We start from the raw sequence: 6,728 nt of genomic DNA on the forward strand, positions 1-6,728 counted from the left end.
ACCGGGGTGGCCGCTTTTGGGGTTCCCTTTCCCACAAAACCCTTTACAAAAATTCCCCCAAAGGTTGGGTACTCTACTCTGGGGCCCGGGGTAAATTGGGCCCATTTTTTTCCTTTTCTAAAAATTGGCAGGGAGTATGGGTGTGTTTTTTGTATTTCCCCTAGATCGAAATTTGGGGGGTTTTAATTTCATTTTCTTCGGGAAAACAGATTTTTGATAATGCCCCTTTCCAGTTGCTAATGTCCCAAATCCTTTTTGTTTCAATTGAAAATTTTCCCCATCCCCTTTTTAAATCGAAGCCTTCGTGTAGTAAACCCAATATCTGTTTTTTAGACTACAGGGGGGATCCACGGAAAACTTTCCCGGGGCCGGGAATCAAACCCCGGGCCTCGCGGGTGGAGCCGCGAAATCCTAGCCACTAGACCAAACGGGGGAAATTTAATTTGTTATTTTTGTTACTTTTTTAAAGTCACAAGTAAGTTCTTTTTCTTGTAGAATGTAATGTAAAAACCCCTTTAAAAAAAAAATTTTAATACAGACCACCCAAGGAATTTTCTTTTTTGGTGCTAAAAAAATACTTTATATTTTTTCATACAAAAGGTTTTTTATGATATTTTCTTTTTTAAAACCCAAATGAAAGTAGGAAACGGCAGTTTTTCACTTGAATTTATGAGGCTGAAAATGGTTGTACGCTTCAACCCCACATACTTGTTTCCTTTTTTTTCCCCAAAGATTTTTGTGAAAATTTTGCATAGAGATAGCAAATTAAAATTCCCCAAAAATATTTTCATCACTATAATTGTCTTGTGTTTTGCCTATATCACTTTGAAAAAAGCGGGTTTTCCCTTTTTCCTCACTCTTGATGTCAGAAAAATTAGGGAGGGAACGGTTTTTAAATTTAATTTTGGGTTATTAAGACCCATATCTGAAAAAAAGAAAATGGGTCTTTACACATTCGGCCCAAAAGGGGAAGGACGGGAAATAACCAACCTTTTTTAAAATATATTTTTAACGTAAGGCGGGTTTATTTTCCCTTAAGAATGAAATGTTTTAAATTTCCCTTGTATTTTTATAAATAACAATAAAAACCCAACCCCCAAAAAACAAAACAAAACAACAACAAAAACAACAAACAACAACACCAACAAAACAAAAACCCAAAAAAACAACCAAAAAAAACAAAAAAAACAAAAAAAAAAACAAAACAAAAAAAAACAAAAAAAAAAAATAGTAATAATAAAAAATAATAATAAAAAATAAAAAAATTTTGGTTTTTAAAAAATTAAAAATTTTGTTATTTTTGGCCAAACAGCTGCAACAAAATAGCAAAAATTTTTCTGATTATCGGGATGGTTAATGGTTACAAAGCAAACAAAGGTCTTTGGGCTTTAAATTGAAAGGTGTAATGGTAAAAGGGGGGTTTTGGTTTTGATTAAATGTGCCGGGAGGCGTATGGCAGTTCAAAAAGGGCAGGGATTAACAAGGAGGGATAGATCGGGTTTTAAAAGGGAAGAATTTGGGGTTTCTGCAAGGATGCCCGGGTGGGGAAAGGTGGGTTTAAAAAAAGGGAAAGGAATGGGTTTAAGGGACCAAATTTGGGTTAAAAAACCGGGGGGTTTTTAAAAAGGGGGGGAAAAAGGGGCCCAAAAAAAAGGAAAAGGGGGGGGAGGGGAAAATTTCCAAAGGGGGAAGGGGGGGGGGGGGTTGGGGGGTAAAACAAAGGGAAAAGGCCCACCCTTTTTTTCCAAAAGGGGAAACCCTTGGAGGAAAAAAAATTTGGGGGAAGGGGAAAATAAGGGGGAAATAAAAACCGGGTTAAGGGCCTTCAAAAAACCCCGGGGGGGTTTTGGATTTTGGGGAATGAAGGTGGGGGGTAGGTTTTTAGCAACGCAGGGAAGGGGTGTGTTTTGGGGTTTTGGGGGGGGGTTTGTGGGGGGGTTAAACCCCGGGCCTGCGGGTGAAGGGGGAAATTGAAAACCCCGGTAGGGGTTTTTAGGGAAAGGGGAAAGACGGGTTTTAATTTGTAAACCTTTTGAACCAAAAGTTTTGGGAGCCCAAAAAATCCTTAAAGGGAAAACCCCCAATGGGTGGGGGAGGGCAAACATTTTGAGGAGGTTTTTTGGGGAAAAGAACCCTTGGGGGTTTTTGATTCCCTAATACCCAATTTTGGTAATTTTTTCATCTTGGGGAATTTAAAATTGAACCCTACTATCAAACCAAACCCAAACCTTTTTCCACGCCCGCGCACAACCAACCCACAAAAAAACCCCAAACAACCCCCCCAACCCAAAAAACCACCAAACACCACAGGAAAAAAACAAACCCACCGATAAAAATTTTATTTAACAAAAATTTTATTTTTTGTTATCCACACAACAAATGAAAAGAACCCCAAACCAAACCACCACAACACAACAAAACAAAACAAAAAAACAACAAACCCCACACCAACAGAAACAATACTTAAAACATTTCCTTTCCCCCACAAAAAACCCCCCCCCAAAACCCCCGGGCAACTTTGGGGCAGTTTCGCTCAAAACCCTTCGCGTGGTTTTTTGATAAAAAGCGATTTTTTGGGCCCCATTGGGCCATTTAAATTTTAACATTCCGTTTTTATTAAAACCAAACCCCCGATTTGGGGGGGGAAAAAGGGAAAAACAGCCCCAATTTCATGTGAAAAAAAAAAATCCATTGCAACCGACTTACAAACGCACCAACACGCCCCACCAAATAAAAAAATTTAAAAAAAGATTTGCAGAAAAGGGGAAAAATTAAAAAAAACATGAAAGGCACCCCTCTATATAACCTACCTTTTTAAAAACCCCTTGGCCCTTTTGGTTTTAAAGGAAAAATAAAATTTCAAAAAAGGTGGGGCCTTTCCCTTTCGGGTTTTTTCCTCTTCTCAAAAACCTTTCCTTTTCTTCCTTTCCCCTCTCTTTCCGGTTTTAAAACGAAAAACAATTCTTTAATATGATTCTTCCCCTTTGGCTTTCCAAACCCCCCGGGAAATTCCGTCTTCTTGCAATTCCGAAACTCTTAAAAAGCCCACGGGGCCAAAGTTTGGTTCCTTTTCCCAACTTGGGTTCGTAAAACCCAAATGGCCGCTTCCAAAAGTTTCCCCAAACTGAAGGGCTTCGGTTCCCTCCCCTTTTGGGCCATCCAAACCCTTCCCCGCTAAAAAGGGGCGTTTCCTTTCCCCCCCAAAAACCCGGACCCCCCCAAACACTTTACACACACACCACACACAACCCCACACTATATAAAATTAAAAAAAAAAAAAACAAAAAAGCACACACACACCCACACCCCACACCCCCACACACACACACACACCCACAACACACCCCCAAAAACAAAACACAAAACACACACAAAACCACACACACACACACCCACACAACAAACAAACACACAAAACCACACAAAACAAAAAAACTGATAAGGGAAACAATATTTTTCCTTTCCACCTGAATTCCTTTTTCCCTGTCAAAAGAGGAAAAGAGGGGGGGGAAAAGAGGGAGAGAAAGGAAACGCATGAACCCCGGTACGGTGTGGCAGACGAACGGAAAGGGCGAAGGGAGGTCGGGTCAGGTCGAAGCTCAGGGGGACTATTGCCATGATGGGCCGGGCATAAAGAAAAAGGGGGGCCGGGGGGGGATTTATTATCGGCAGGAGAAAAACCCGCTGTTCAATTGAAATTCGGCAGCAGCTTGATTAAGGTGGTTTTCCCCCAGTCTGCCGGGGGAACCCAGGGGAAAGGGAAAAGATTTTCCCGCCGATCCCCCAATTCATCGGGATCGTTTGGGGGTTTTCCCCCTGATAAAAAAAGGGGGCCCTTGTTGTTGTTTTTCCCTTTGGAATCAGCGAAATTTATGTTAAAAACAGACTTTTAGTGGAAGGGCGCCTGTCTCGAAAAATTTTGGGCTTATCCCCGGGGGGGGCACAAGGAAAAAACATGGGGTGCCCACCTCGAGGTTTTGTGTACACATATATGTGATATTTAATCAAATAATTTAAAATATATTCATATATATGTATATACATATACTTTAAAAAAGTAAAATTTTTACTTTGGGCATTTTTTTTTCTACAACGTATCTTCTTATCTATCTTTTCTATACCCTTATCTATCTATCTATCTATCTATCTATCTACTATCTATTTAACTATTTTTCCCTTATCTAATTATCTATCTATCTATCTTTAATTAAAAAAATATAAAGTAAAAAAGATTATGAATGAAATATACATCCACCACACACCCCAAAACACACACACACCACACACACAACACACACACACCCCCACACGCAACACACAAAACCCCCACCCCACACAACACACACACACAAACCCCCAAAAACCCCCGGTTTTTTGTTGGGTGTTGTGGGGTGTGTGTGTGTGTGTGTGGTGTGTGTGTGTGTGTGTGTGTGTTTTGTTGTGTGTGTGTTTTGTGTTGTGGTTGTGTGTGTGTGTGTGGTGTGTGTGTGTGTTGTTTTTGGTTTTGTTGTTTTTTTTTTGGTTGTGGTTTTGGGGGTGGTGGGTTGGGGGGGTTGTTGGGGGGTTTTTGGGTGGGTGTGGCCCGTATTTTGGCCAACAAACAATTAAAGTTTTATTCCCCCGGGGGGTTAGGAAATCGGGTCTAAGGGCGGGGCCCCCGGGCGTTCCCGGAGGGGTTTTCTAAAGCTCCCCCGTTTTCCATTCTTAACCAAAAAACCTAAAAATTTAAAACAGGTGTTTAAATTTGGGGCAAAACTGAAGTTTTTATAAATTTTTTAAAAAAATTTCCCCTTTTTAATGGCCAAAAACATTTTAAAAAATTTTTGAAGGGAATTGAAAATTTTTTAAAGGAAGAAATTTTTTTTCTTACCAAAAGCCTTTTAAAAGAACTTAATTTTAAAAAAAAACCCCTTTCTTTGGGAAAGGCAAGCAACTATGCCTTCATTTTTTGTGGGAAGTCCCGACCCTTCTTCTCATTTTTCTTAAAATTCGGGGAAAATCCCCTTTTATTCTGTTTTAAAAAATTTTTTTTTTTTTCACATAACTGAATTTGGACATTTCCATCAGGTTCATGAAGGAAAAAAAGAAGCGTATGTATACCAAAGTATCATTTAAATAATATGTCTTCAGAATAGTGTAATTACTGAAAAGATAATGCGTATGCCATTTTTCAAAATATTGGAAAAAGGGCCCCAAAAAATTTTGTTAAATAGATTTAAAGTGGGCCCCATTTTTAAAAAAAGCGTTTTGGGCCCGATGGAAACAAAAATATACTACTAAATATGCCACTTTTTTAACACACCCTGAAAAAAGTTGAATTGTGATTTCCCAAAACGTTGTTTTCTGAAAGGGTCATAAAATTATCCCTTAAAACCGGGCGTAGCGATATTTTTTATGAGCCCGGGGAACAGAGGCAGCTATTTGGAAAAATTTTTTGGGGAAAAATTCCCCAAAATTTATCCCCAATTCAAACTACTGCCCCCTGCGCTAAAGTCATTAAAAAAAAATTTTAAATATTTTGGGTTTTTCCAAAATTTTTTTGGGGAAATGGGGTAAGAATCTATCAAATTATAGACTCTTCATGTTATTTAAGGGGGCCATTAACACTCATGTCCCTTAGAGACAGGTATGCATAGCCCCTTTTTCTTCCCTTTTAAATTTTATTTATACTTTTAAAATCGTAGTGGAAAAAAAATTTTTTTTTTTTAAAAAAAATAAAAAAAATTTTTTTAAAATTAATTTTTTTTTTTTTTAAAAAAAAATTTTTTTTAAAAATTTTTTTTTTAAATTTTTTTAAAAAAAATTTTAAAAAATTTTTAAAAAAAAAAAAATTTTTTCCCCCCCCCCCCCCCAAAGGGGGTTAAAAATTAAAAGGTTTAAAAAAAAATTTGGGGGAAAAAAAAAAAAAAAAATTTTTTTTTTTAAAATTTTAAAAAAAAAAAATTTTTCCCCAAAAATTTTTAAAAATTTTTTTAAAACCCCCTTGGGGGGAAAACCCCCCCCCCGGGGGGGAAACCCGGGGGGGTTTTTAATTTTTAAAGCCAAAATAAAAAAATTTTTTAAAGGGTGTTTTTTTTTTTTAAAAAAAAAAAAAATTTAAAACCGGGGTTTTTCCCCCCCCCCAGGGGGTTTTTTCCCCTTTTTTTTAAAAAAAAATTTTTTTTTTTTTTTTAAAAAAAAAAGGGATTTTTTTGGTTTTTTTTGGGGTTTTTTAAAAAATTTTTTCAAACCCTTTTTTTTAAAAAAGTATCTTTTTTAAAATGTCCCTTTTGGGTTTTTTTCCAAAATTTTCCCAAAAAAAAAAAATTTTTTTTAATTTTTAAATTTTTTTTTTGTAAAAAAAAATTTTTTTAAAAAAAAAAAAAAATTTAAAATTAAAAAATTAAAAAAATTTTTTCCAAAAAAATCCCTTTTTTTTAAAAATTTTTTAAAAAAAAATTTTTTTTTTTTAAAAAAAAATTTTTAAAAAAAAAATTTTTTTTTTTTTTTTTTTTTAAAAAAATAAAAACCCTTTTTTAAGGGATTTTTAAAATTTTTAAAAAAAAAAAAAATTTTTTTATATTAAAATAAAATTTTTTTTTATTTTTTTTTTTTTTTTAAAAAAAAAAAAATTTTTTTTTATATTTTTTTTTTTTAAAAAATATTTTTTTTTTATATATTATAATATATATTTTTAAATTTTTAATATTTTTTATATATTTATTTAAAAAATTTTTTTTATTTTTAAA

Source organism: Penaeus monodon, chromosome 6 (assembly GCF_015228065.2).
Source record: "Penaeus monodon isolate SGIC_2016 chromosome 6, NSTDA_Pmon_1, whole genome shotgun sequence".
Classification (NCBI taxonomy): Eukaryota; Metazoa; Arthropoda; class Malacostraca; order Decapoda; family Penaeidae; genus Penaeus; species Penaeus monodon.